Source organism: Triturus cristatus, chromosome 1_1 (genome assembly GCF_964204655.1).
Source record: "Triturus cristatus chromosome 1_1, aTriCri1.1, whole genome shotgun sequence".
Lineage (NCBI taxonomy): Eukaryota > Metazoa > Chordata > Amphibia > Caudata > Salamandridae > Triturus > Triturus cristatus.
This window is the reverse complement of record NC_140579.1, coordinates 1,217,822,190-1,217,834,895: the sequence shown is the minus strand read 5'-3', so window position 1 is coordinate 1,217,834,895 and position 12,706 is coordinate 1,217,822,190.

The following is a 12,706-nucleotide window of genomic DNA, read 5'->3' as shown; positions in this document are numbered from 1 at the left end:
TGGCTTTTTTGACACGATTCTAGCTTTTCTAGAGCCTAAGAACCAAGTCAGCACAGCTGCTCTTGAGCCAGATAACGAGGTCAGCAGAGCTGCTTTTGAGGCAGAGAACCAGGTCATCAGAGCTGCTTTAGAGCCTAAGAACCAGGTCAGCTGAGTTGCTGTAGAGCCAGAGAAACCAGGTCAGCAGAGCTGCTTTAGAGGGAGAGAACCAGGTCAAGAGAGCTGCTTCAGAGGGAGAGAACCAGGTCAGCAGAGCTGCTCTAGAGCCTAAGAACCAGGTCAGCTCAGGTGCTCTAGAGCCAGAGAACCAGGTCATCAGAGCTGCTGTAGAGCCAGAGAACCAGGTCAGCAGAGCTGCTCTAGAGCCTAAGAACCAGGTAAGCACAGCTGCTCTAGTGCCAGAGAACCAGGTCAACAGATCTGCTTTAGAGCCAGAGAACTAGGTCAGACGAGCTGCTGTAGAGCCAGAGAACCAGGTCAGCAGGGCTGCTGTAGAGCCATAGAACGGGTCAGCAGAGCTGCTGTAGAGCCTAAGAACCAGGTCAGAAGAGCTGCTTTAGAGCCAAAGAAACACATCAGCAGAGGTGCTCTAGAGCCAGAGAACCAGGTCAGCAGAGCTGCTGTAGAGCCAGAGAAACCAGGTTAGCAGTGCTGCTGTAGAGGGAGAGAACCAGGTCAGCAGAGCTGCTTTAGAACCTAAGAACAAGGTCAGCAGAGCTGCTCTAGATCCAGTGAACAAGGTCAGCTGAGCTGCTGTAGAGCCAGAGAAATCAGGTCAGCAGAGCTGCTTAAGGGGGAGAGAACCAGGTCAGCAGAGCTGCTCTAGAGCCTAAGAACCAAGTCAGCACAGCTGCTCTTGAGCCAGATAACCAGGTCAGCAGAGCTGCTTTAGAGGCAGAGAACCAGGTCATCAGAGCTGCTTTAGAGCCTAAGAAACAGGTCAGCAGAGTTGCTCTAGAGACTAAGAACAAGGTCAGCAGATCTGCTCTAGAGCTAGAGAACCAGGTCAGCAGAGCTGTTTTAGAGCCAGAGAACCAGGTGAGCAGAGCTGCTCTAGAGCTTGAGAACCAGGTCAGCATAGCTGCTCTGGACGCAGAGAACCAGGTCAGCAGAGCTGCTTTAGAGCCAGGGAAACAGGTCAGCAGAGCTGCTTTACAGCCAGAGAACCAGGCCAGCAGAACTGATCTAGAGCCTGAAAACCAGGTCAGCAGAGCTGCTCTAGAGGCAGAGAACCAGGTCAGCAGAGCTGCTTTAGAGCCAGAGAACCAGGGCAGAAGAGATGCTGTCGAACCAGAGAACCAGGTCAGCAGAGCTGATTTAGAGCCATAGAACCAGGTCAGCAGAGCTGCTTTAGAGCCAGAGAACCAGGTCAGCTGAGCTGCTGTAGAGCCAGAGAAACCAGGTCAGCAGAGCTGCTTTAGAGGGAGAGAACCAGGTCAAGAGAGCTGCTTCAGAGGGAGAGAACCAGGTCAGCAGAGCTGCTCTAGAGCATAAGAACCAGGTCAGCACAGCTGCTCTAGAGCCAGAGAACCAGGTCATCAGAGCTGCTGTAGAGCCAGAGAACCAGGTCAGCAGAGCTGCTGTAGAGCCAGAGAAACCAGGTGAGAATAGCTGCTTTAGAGGGAGAGAACCAGGTCAGCAGAGCTGCTCTAGAGCCTAAGAACCAGGTAAGCACAGCTGCTCCAGTGCCAGAGAAACAGGTCAACAGATCTGCTTTAGAGCCAGAGAACTAGGTCAGAAGAGCTGCTCTAGAGCCAGAGAACCAGGTCAGCCGAGCTGCTGTAGAGCCAGAGAAACCAGGCCAGCAGAGCTGCTCTAGAGGGAGAGAACCAGGTCAGAGGAGCTTCTCTAGATCCTAAGAACCAGGTCAGCAGAGCTGCTTTAGAGCCTAAGAATCAGGTCAGCAGATCTACTCTAGAGCCAGAGAACAAGGTCAGCAGAGCTGCTTTAGAGCATAAGAACCAGGACAGCACAGCTGCTCTAGAGCCAGAGAACCAGGTCATCAGAGCTGCTGTAGAGCCAGAGAACCAGGTCAGCAGAGCTGCTATAGAGCCAGAGAAACCAGGTGAGAATAGCTGCTTTAGAGGGAGAGAACCAGGTCAGCAGAGCTGCTCTAGAGCCTAAGAACCAGGTAAGCACAGCTGCTCTAGTGCCAGAGAACCAGGTCAACAGATCTGCTTTAGAGCCAGAGAACTAGGTCAGAAGAGCTGCTCTAGAGCCAGAGAACCAGGTCAGCCGAGCTGCTATAGAGCCAAAGAGACCAGGCCAGCAGAGCTGCTCTAGAGGGAGAGAACCAGGTCAGCAGAGCTGCTCTAGAGCCTAAGATCCAGGTCAGCAGAGCTGCTTTAGAGCCTAAGAATCAGGTCAGCAGATCTACTCTAGAGCCAGAGAACAAGGTCAGCAGAGCTGCTTTAGAGCCAGAGAACTGGGTCAACAGAGCTGTTTTAGAGCCAGAGAACTAGGTCAGCAGAGCTGCTCTAGAGCCTGAGAACCAGGTCAGCAGAGCTGCTCTAGAGGCAGAGAACCAGGTCAGCAGAGCGACTTTAGAGCCAGAGAACCAGGGCAGCAGACCTCCTCTAGAACCAGGTCAGCAGAGCTGCTGTAGAGCCAGAGAAACCAGGTCAGCAGTGCTGCTTTAGAGGGAGAGAACCAGGTCAGCAGAGCTGCTCTACGATAGGATAGGATCATCATTTATAGAGCGCGAACAAATGCCGAGGCATCTTGGCGCTAGTCCATAGAGAGAGACCACTCCATCTAACACCGAGTCGTATCAAACAGCCGTGTTTTTATCAGTTTTCTGAAAACTTGGTGACTTTCCGTAAGTTTAACAAAGCCAGGGAGCTCATTCCACCGGCTAGCCGCATGAAACTAAAAAGCTCTACCACCCCATCTGGCTTTTTTGACACGATTCTAGCTTTTCTAGAGCCTAAGAACCAAGTCAGCACAGCTGCTCTTGAGCCAGATAACGAGGTCAGCGGAGCTGCTTTTGAGGCAGAGAACCAGGTCATCAGAGCTGCTTTAGAGCCTAAGAACCAGGTCAGCTGAGCTGCTGTAGAGCCAGAGAAACCAGGTCAGCAGAGCTGCTTTAGAGGGAGAGAACCAGGTCAAGAGAGCTGCTTCAGAGGGAGAGAACCAGGTCAGCAGAGCTGCTCTAGAGCCTAAGAACCAGGTCAGCTCAGGTGCTCTAGAGCCAGAGAACCAGGTCATCAGAGCTGCTGTAGAGCCAGAGAACCAGGTCAGCAGAGCTGCTCTAGAGCCTAAGAACCAGGTAAGCACAGCTGCTCTAGTGCCAGAGAACCAGGTCAACAGATCTGCTTTAGAGCCAGAGAACTAGGTCAGACGAGCTGCTGTAGAGCCAGAGAACCAGGTCAGCAGGGCTGCTGTAGAGCCATAGAACGGGTCAGCAGAGCTGCTGTAGAGCCTAAGAACCAGGTCAGAAGAGCTGCTTTAGAGCCAAAGAACCACATCAGCAGAGGTGCTCTAGAGCCAGAGAACCAGGTCAGCAGAGCTGCTGTAGAGCCAGAGAAACCAGGTTAGCAGTGCTGCTGTAGAGGGAGAGAACCAGGTCAGCAGAGCTGCTTTAGAACCTAAGAACAAGGTCAGCAGAGCTGCTCTAGATCCAGTGAACAAGGTCAGCTGAGCTGCTGTAGAGCCAAGGAAACCAGGTCAGCAGAGCTGCTTTAGAGGGAGAGAACCAGGTCAGCAGAGCTGCTCTAGAGCCTAAGAACCAAGTCAGCACAGCTGCTCTTGAGCCAGATAACCAGGTCAGCAGAGCTGCTTTAGAGGCAGAGAACCAGGTCATCAGAGCTGCTGTAGAGCCTAAGAAACAGGTCAGAAGAGTTGCTCTAGAGACTAAGAACAAGGTCAGCAGATCTGCTCTAGAGCTAGAGAACCAGGTCAGCAGAGCTGTTTTAGAGCCAGAGAACCAGGTCAGCAGAGCTGCTCTAGAGCTTGAGAACCAGGTCAGCATAGCTGCTCTGGACGCAGAGAACCAGGTCAGCAGAGCTGCTTTAGAGCCAGGGAAACAGGTCAGCAGAGCTGCTTTACAGCCAGAGAACCAGGCCAGCAGAGCTGATCTAGAGCCTGAAAACCAGGTCAGCAGAGCTGCTCTAGAGGCAGAGAACCAGGTCAGCAGAGCTGCTTTAGAGCCAGAGAACCAGGGCAGAAGAGCTTCTGTCGAACCAGAGAACCAGGTCAGCAGAGCTGATTTAGAGCCATAGAACCAGGTCAGCAGAGCTGCTTTAGAGCCAGAGAACCAGGTCAGCTGAGCTGCTGTAGAGCCAGAGAAACCAGGTCAGCAGAGCTGCTTTAGAGGGAGAGAACCAGGTCAAGAGAGCTGCTTCAGAGGGAGAGAACCAGGTCAGCAGAGCTGCTCTAGAGCATAAGAACCAGGACAACACAGCAGCTCTAGAGCCAGAGAACCAGGTCATCAGAGCTGCTGTAGAGCCAGAGAACCAGGTCAGCAGAGCTGCTATAGAGCCAGAGAAACCAGGTGAGAATAGCTGCTTTAGAGGGAGAGAACCAGGTCAGCAGAGCTGCTCTAGAGCCTAAGAACCAGGTCAGCAGAGCTGCTTTAGAGCCTAAGAATCAGGTCAGCAGATCTACTCTAGAGCCAGAGAACAAGGTCAGCAGAGCTGCTTTAGAGCCAGAGAACTATGTCAGCAGAGCTGTTTTAGAGCCAGACAACTAGGTCAGCAGAGCTGCTCTAGAGCCTGAGAACCAGGTCAGCAGAGCTGCTCTAGAGGCAGAGAACCAGGTCAGCAGAGCGACTTTAGAGCCAGAGAACCAGGGCAGCAGACCTCCTCTAGAACCAGGTCAGCAGAGCTGCTGTAGAGCCAGAGAAACCAGGTCAGCAGTGCTGCTTTAGAGGGAGAGAACCAGGTCAGCAGAGCTGCTCTAGAGCCTAAGAACCAAGTCAGCACAGCTGCTCTTGAGCCAGATAACGAGGTCAGCAGAGCTGCTTTTGAGGCAGAGAACCAGGTCATCAGAGCTGCTTTAGAGCCTAAGAACCAGGTCAGCAGAGCTGCTCTAGAGACTAAGAACAAGGTCAGCAGATCTGCTCTAGAGCTAGAGAACCAGGTCAGCAGAGCTGTTTTAGAGCCAGAGAACCAGGCCAGCAGAGCTGCTTTAGAGCCAGAGAACCAGGGCAGCAGAGCTGCTCTCGAACCAGAGAACCAGGTCAGCAGAGCTGATTTAGTGCCATAGAACCATGTCAGCAGAGCTGCTTTATAGCCAGAGAACCAGGTCAGCTGAGCTGCTGTAGAGCCAGAGAAACCAGGTCAGCAGAGCTGCTTTAGAGGGAGAGAACCAGGTCAGGAGAGCTGCTTCAGAGGGAGAGAACCAGGTCAGCAGAGCTGCTCCAGAGCCTAAGAACCAGGTCAGCACAGCTGCTGTAGAGCCAGAGAACCAGGTCAGCAGAGCTGCTGTAGCGCCAGAGAACCAGGTCAGCACAGCTCCTCTAGAGCCTGAGAACCAGGTCATTAGAGCTGCTGTAGAGCCAGAGAACCAGGTCAGCAGAGCTGCTGTAGAGCCAGAGAAAGCAGGTCAGCAGAGCTGCATTAGAGCCAGAGAACCAGGTCAGTAGAGCTGCTCTAGAGCCTAAGAACCAGGTCAGCAGAGCTGCTCTAGAGCCTGAGAACCAGGTCATTAGAGCTGCTTTTGAGGCAGAGAACCAGGTCATCAGAGCTGCTTTAGAGCCTAAGAACGAGGTCAGCAGAGCTGCTCTAGAGACTAAGAACAAGGTCAGCAGATCTGCTCTAGAGCTAGAGAACCAGGTCAGCAGAGCTGTTTTAGAGCCAGAGAACCAGGCCAGCAGATGTGCTTTAGAGCCAGAGAACCAGGGCAGCAGAGCTGCTCTCGAACCAGAGAACCAGGTCAGCAGAGCTGATTTAGTGCCATAGAACCAGGTCAGCAGAGCTGCTTTAGAGCCAGAGAACCAGGTCAGCCGAGCTGCTGTAGAGCCAGAGAAACCGGGTCAGCAGAGCTGCTTTAGAGGGAGAGAACCAGGTCAGGAGAGCTGCTTCAGAGGGAGAGAACCAGGTCAGCAGAGCTGCTCTAGAGCATAAGAACCAGGTCAGCACAGCTGCTCTAGAGCCAGAGAACCAGGTCATCAGAGCTGCTGTAGAGCCAGAGAACCAGGTCAGCAGAGCTGCTGTAGAGCCAGAGAAACCAGGTGAGAATAGCTGCTTTAGAGGGAGAGAACCAGGTCAGCAGAGCTGCTCTAGAGCCTAAGAACCAGGTAAGCACAGCTGCTCCAGTGCCAGAGAAACAGGTCAACAGATCTGCTTTAGAGCCAGAGAACTAGGTCAGAAGAGCTGCTCTAGAGCCAGAGAACCAGGTCAGCCGAGCTGCTGTAGAGCCAGAGAAACCAGGCCAGCAGAGCTGCTCTAGAGGGAGAGAACCAGGTCAGAGGAGCTGCTCTAGATCCTAAGAACCAGGTCAGCAGAGCAGCTTTAGAGCCTAAGAATCAGGTCAGCAGATCTACTCTAGAGCCAGAGAACAAGGTCAGCAGAGCTGCTTTAGAGCCAGAGAACTAGGTCAACAGAGCTGTTTTAGAGCCAGAGAACTAGGTCAGCAGAGCTGCTCTAGAGCCTGAGAACCAGGTCAGCAGAGCTGCTCTAGAGGCAGAGAACCAGGTCAGCAGAGCGACTTTAGAGCCAGAGAACCAGGGCAGCAGACCTCCTCTAGAACCAGGTCAGCAGAGCTGCTGTAGAGCCAGAGAAACCAGGTCAGCAGTGCTGCTTTAGAGGGAGAGAACCAGGTCAGCAGAGCTGCTCTACGATAGGATAGGATCATCATTTATAGAGCGCGAACAAATGCCGAGGCGTCTTGGCGCTAGTCCATAGAGAGAGACCACTCCATCTAACACCGAGTCGTATCAAACAGCCGTGTTTTTATCAGTTTTCTGAAAACTTGGTGACTTTCCGTAAGTTTAACAAAGCCAGGGAGCTCATTCCACTGGCTAGCCGCATGAAACGAAAAAGCTCTACCACCCCATCTGGCTTTTTTGACACGATTCTAGCTTTTCTAGAGCCTAAGAACCAAGTCAGCACAGCTGCTCTTGAGCCAGATAACGAGGTCAGCAGAGCTGCTTTTGAGGCAGAGAACCAGGTCATCAGAGCTGCTTTAGAGCCTAAGAACCAGGTCAGCTGAGCTGCTGTAGAGCCAGAGAAACCAGGTCAGCAGAGCTGCTTTAGAGGGAGAGAACCAGGTCAAGAGAGCTGCTTCAGAGGGAGAGAACCAGGTCAGCAGAGCTGCTCTAGAGCCTAAGAACCAGGTCAGCTCAGGTGCTCTAGAGCCAGAGAACCAGGTCATCAGAGCTGCTGTAGAGCCAGAGAACCAGGTCAGCAGAGCTGCTCTAGAGCCTAAGAACCAGGTAAGCACAGCTGCTCTAGTGCCAGAGAACCAGGTCAACAGATCTGCTTTAGAGCCAGAGAACTAGGTCAGACGAGCTGCTGTAGAGCCAGAGAACCAGGTCAGCAGGGCTGCTGTAGAGCCATAGAACGGGTCAGCAGAGCTGCTGTAGAGCCTAAGAACCAGGTCAGAAGAGCTGCTTTAGAGCCAAAGAACCACATCAGCAGAGGTGCTCTAGAGCCAGAGAACCAGGTCAGCAGAGCTGCTGTAGAGCCAGAGAAACCAGGTTAGCAGTGCTGCTGTAGAGGGAGAGAACCAGGTCAGCAGAGCTGCTTTAGAACCTAAGAACAAGGTCAGCAGAGCTGCTCTAGATCCAGTGAACAAGGTCAGCTGAGCTGCTGTAGAGCCAGAGAAACCAGGTCAGCAGAGCTGCTTTAGAGGGAGAGAACCAGGTCAGCAGAGCTGCTCTAGAGCCTAAGAACCAAGTCAGCACAGCTGCTCTTGAGCCAGATAACCAGGTCAGCAGAGCTGCTTTAGAGGCAGAGAACCAGGTCATCAGAGCTGCTTTAGAGCCTAAGAAACAGGTCAGCAGAGTTACTCTAGAGACTAAGAACAAGGTCAGCAGATCTGCTCTAGAGCTAGAGAACCAGGTCAGCAGAGCTGTTTTAGAGCCAGAGAACCAGGTCAGCAGAGCTGCTCTAGAGCTTGAGAACCAGGTCAGCATAGCTGCTCTGGACGCAGAGAACCAGGTCAGCAGAGCTGCTTTAGAGCCAGGGAAACAGGTCAGCAGAGCTGCTTTACAGCCAGAGAACCAGGCCAGCAGAGCTGATCTAGAGCCTGAAAACCAGGTCAGCAGAGCTGCTCTAGAGGCAGAGAACCAGGTCAGCAGAGCTGCTTTAGAGCCAGAGAACCAGGGCAGAAGAGCTGCTGTCGAACCAGAGAACCAGGTCAGCAGAGCTGATTTAGAGCCATAGAACCAGGTCAGCAGAGCTGCTTTAGAGCCAGAGAACCAGGTCAGCTGAGCTGCTGTAGAGCCAGAGAAACCAGGTCAGCAGAGCTGCTTTAGAGGGAGAGAACCAGGTCAAGAGAGCTGCTTCAGAGGGAGAGAACCAGGTCAGCAGAGCTGCTCTAGAGCATAAGAACCAGGACAGCACAGCTGCTCTAGAGCCAGAGAACCAGGTCATCAGAGCTGCTGTAGAGCCAGAGAACCAGGTCAGCAGAGCTGCTATAGAGCCAGAGAAACCAGGTGAGAATAGCTGCTTTAGAGGGAGAGAACCAGGTCATCAGAGCTGCTCTAGAGCATAAGAACCAGGACAGCACAGCTGCTCTAGAGCCTAAGAACCAGGTCAGCAGAGCTGCTTTAGAGCCTAAGAATCAGGTCAGCAGATCTACTCTAGAGCCAGAGAACAAGGTCAGCAGAGCTGCTTTAGAGCCAGAGAACTATGTCAGCAGAGCTGTTTTAGAGCCAGACAACTAGGTCAGCAGAGCTGCTCTAGAGCCTGAGAACCAGGTCAGCAGAGCTGCTCTAGAGGCAGAGAACCAGGTCAGCAGAGCGACTTTAGAGCCAGAGAACCAGGGCAGCAGACCTCCTCTAGAACCAGGTCAGCAGAGCTGCTGTAGAGCCAGAGAAACCAGGTCAGCAGTGCTGCTTTAGAGGGAGAGAACCAGGTCAGCAGAGCTGCTCTAGAGCCTAAGAACCAAGTCAGCACAGCTGCTCTTGAGCCAGATAACGAGGTCAGCAGAGCTGCTTTTGAGGCAGAGAACCAGGTCATCAGAGCTGCTTTAGAGCCTAAGAACCAGGTCAGCAGAGCTGCTCTAGAGACTAAGAACAAGGTCAGCAGATCTGCTCTAGAGCTAGAGAACCAGGTCAGCAGAGCTGTTTTAGAGCCAGAGAACCAGGCCAGCAGAGCTGCTTTAGAGCCAGAGAACCAGGGCAGCAGAGCTGCTCTCGAACCAGAGAACCAGGTCAGCAGAGCTGATTTAGTGCCATAGAACCATGTCAGCAGAGCTGCTTTAGAGCCAGAGAACCAGGTCAGCTGAGCTGCTGTAGAGCCAGAGAAACCAGGTCAGCAGAGCTGCTTTAGAGGGAGAGAACCAGGTCAGGAGAGCTGCTTCAGAGGGAGAGAACGAGGTCAGCAGAGCTGCTCCAGAGCCTAAGAACCAGGTCAGCACAGCTGCTGTAGAGCCAGAGAACCAGGTCAGCAGAGCTGCTGTAGCGCCAGAGAACCAGGTCAGCACAGCTCCTCTAGAGCCTGAGAACCAGGTCATTAGAGCTGCTGTAGAGCCAGAGAACCAGGTCAGCAGAGCTGCTGTAGAGCCAGAGAAAGCAGGTCAGCAGAGCTGCATTAGAGCCAGAGAACCAGGTCAGTAGAGCTGCTCTAGAGCCTAAGAACCAGGTCAGCAGAGCTGCTCTAGAGCCTGAGGACCAGGTCATTAGAGCTGCTTTTGAGGCAGAGAACCAGGTCATCAGAGCTGCTTTAGAGCCTAAGAACGAGGTCAGCAGAGCTGCTCTAGAGACTAAGAACAAGGTCAGCAGATCTGCTCTAGAGCTAGAGAACCAGGTCAGCAGAGCTGTTTTAGAGCCAGAGAACCAGGCCAGCAGAGGTGCTTTAGAGCCAGAGAACCAGGGCAGCAGAGCTGCTCTCGAACCAGAGAACCAGGTCAGCAGAGCTGATTTAGTGCCATAGAACCAGGTCAGCAGAGCTGCTTTAGAGCCAGAGAACCAGGTCAGCCGAGCTGCTGTAGAGCCAGAGAAACCGGGTCAGCAGAGCTGCTTTAGAGGGAGAGAACCAGGTCAGGAGAGCTGCTTCAGAGGGAGAGAACCAGGTCAGCAGAGCTGCTCCAGAGCCTAAGAACCAGGTCAGCACAGCTGCTGTAGAGCCAGAGAACCAGGTCAGCAGAGCTGCTGTAGCGCCAGAGAACCAGGTCAGCACAGCTCCTCTAGAGCCTGAGAACCAGGTCATTAGAGCTGCTGTAGAGCCAGAGAACCAGGTCAGCAGAGCTGCTGTAGAGCCAGAGAAAGCAGGTCAGCAGAGCTGCATTAGAGCCAGAGAACCAGGTCAGTAGAGCTGCTCTAGGGCCTAAGAACCAGGTCAGCAGAGCTGCTCTAGAGCCTGAGAACCAGGTCATTAGAGCTGCTGTAGAGCCAGAGAACCAGGTCAGCAGAGCTGCTGTAGAGCTAGAGAAAGCAGGTCAGCAGAGCTGCATTAGAGCCAGAGAACCAGGTCAGTAGAGCTGCTCTAGAGCCTAAGAACCAGGTCAGCAGAGCTGCTCTAGAGCCAGAGAACCAGGTCAGCCGAGCTGCTGTAGAGCCAGAGAAACCAGGTCAGCAGAGCTGCTCTAGAGGGAGAGAACCAGGTCAGCAGAGCTGCTCTAGAGCCTAAGAACCAGGTCAGCAGAGCTGCTCTCGAACCAGAGAACCAGGTCAGCAGAGCTGATTTAGAGCCAGAGAAACCAGGTCAGCAGAGCTGCTCTAGAGGGAGAGAACCAGGTCAGCAGAGCTGCTCTAGAGCCTAAGAACCAGGTCAGCAGAGCTGCTCTCGAACCAGAGAACCAGGTCAGCAGAGCTGATTTAGAGCCATAGAACCAGGTCAGCAGAGCTGCTTTAGAGCCAGAGAACCAGGTCAGACGAGCTGCTGTAGAGCCAGAGAAACCAGGTCAGCAGAGCTGCTTTAGAGGGAGAGAACCAGGTCAGGAGAGCTGCTTCAGAGGGAGAGAACCAGGTCAGCAGAGATGCTCTAGAGCCTAAGAACCAGGTCAGCACAGCTGCTGTAGAGCCAGAGAACCAGGTCAGCAGAGCTGCTGTGGAGCCAGAGAACCAGGTCAGCACAGCTCCTCTAGAGCCTGAGAACCAGGTTATTAGAGCTGCTGTAGAGCCAGAGAACCAGGTCAGCAGAGCTGCTGTAGAGCCAGGGTAAGCAGGTCAGCAGAGCTGCATTAGAGCCAGAGAACCAGGTCAGCAGAGCTGATTTAGTGCCATAGAACCAGGTCAGCAGAGCTGCTTTAGAGCCAGAGAACCAGGTCAGCTGAGCTGCTGTAGAGCCAGAGAAACCAGGTCAGCAGAGCTGCTTTAGAGGGAGAGAACCAGGTCAGGAGAGCTGCTTCAGAGGGAGAGAACCAGGTCAGCAGAGCTGCTCCAGAGCCTAAGAACCAGGTCAGCACAGCTGCTGTAGAGCCAGAGAACCAGGTCAGCAGAGCTGCTGTAGCGCCAGAGAACCAGGTCAGCACAGCTCCTCTAGAGCCTGAGAACCAGGTCATTAGAGCTGCTGTAGAGCCAGAGAACCAGGTCAGCAGAGTTGCTGTAGAGCCAGAGAAAGCAGGTCAGTAGAGCTGCTCTAGAGCCTAAGAACCAGGTCAGCAGAGCTGCTCTAGAGCCTGAGAACCAGGTCATTAGAGCTGCTTCTGAGGCAGAGAACCAGGTCATCAGAGCTGCTTTAGAGCCTAAGAACCAGGTCAGCAGAGCTGCTCTAGAGACTAAGAACAAGGTCAGCAGATCTGCTCTAGAGCTAGAGAACCAGGTCAGCAGAGCTGTTTTAGAGCCAGAGAACCAGGCCAGCAGAGGTGCTTTAGAGCCAGAGAACCAGGGCAGCAGAGCTGCTCTCGAACCAGAGAACCAGGTCAGCAGAGCTGATTTAGTGCCATAGAACCAGGTCAGCAGAGCTGTTTTAGAGCCAGAGAACCAGGCCAGCAGAGGTGCTTTAGAGCCAGAGAACCAGGGCAGCAGAGCTGCTCTCGAACCAGAGAACCAGGTCAGCAGAGCTGATTTAGTGCCATAGAACCAGGTCAGCAGAGCTGCTTTAGAGCCAGAGATCCAGGTCAGCCGAGCTGCTGTAGAGCCAGAGAAACCAGGTCAGCAGAGCTGCTTTAGAGGGAGAGAACCAGGTCAGGAGAGCTGCTTCAGAGGGAGAGAACCAGGTCAGCAGAGCTGCTCCAGAGCCTAAGAACCAGGTCAGCACAGCTGCTGTAGAGCCAGAGAACCAGGTCAGCAGAGCTGCTGTAGCGCCAGAGAACCAGGTCAGCACAGCTCCTCTAGAGCCTGAGAACCAGGTCATTAGAGCTGCTGTAGAGCCAGAGAACCAGGTCAGCAGAGCTGCTGTAGAGCCAGAGAAAGCAGGTCAGCAGAGCTGCATTAGAGCCAGAGAACCAGGTCAGTAGAGCTGCTCTAGAGCCTAAGAACCAGGTCAGCAGAGCTGCTCTAGAGCCTGAGAACCAGGTCATTAGATCTGCTGTAGAGCCAGAGAACCAGGTCAGCAGAGCTGCTGTAGAGCTAGAGAAAGCAGGTCAGCAGAGCTGCATTAGAGCCAGAGAACCAGGTCAGTAGAGCTGCTCTAGAGCCTAAGAACCAGGTAAGCAG